This window comes from Bison bison, unplaced genomic scaffold (assembly GCF_000754665.1).
Source record: "Bison bison bison isolate TAMUID 2011002044 unplaced genomic scaffold, Bison_UMD1.0 scf7180017864317, whole genome shotgun sequence".
NCBI classification, from domain to species: domain Eukaryota; kingdom Metazoa; phylum Chordata; class Mammalia; order Artiodactyla; family Bovidae; genus Bison; species Bison bison.
Window position 1 is genome coordinate 8,701,868 of NW_011494889.1, and position 256 is coordinate 8,702,123.

Sequence of the window (256 nt, forward strand, 5' to 3'; positions counted from 1 at the left end):
AATTAAAAGACACTTGCTCTTTGGAAGAAAAGTTATGACCAACCTAGACAGCATATTAAAAAGCAGAGACATTACTTTGCCAACAAAGGGTATCTAGTCTAAGCTATGGTTTTTCCAGTAGTCATGTATGGATGTGAGAGTTGGACCATAAAGAAGGCTGAGCACCAAAGAACTGATGCTTTTGAACTGTGGTGTTGGAGAAGACTCTTGAGAGTTCCTTAGACAACAGGGAGATTCAACCAGTAAACCCTAAAGG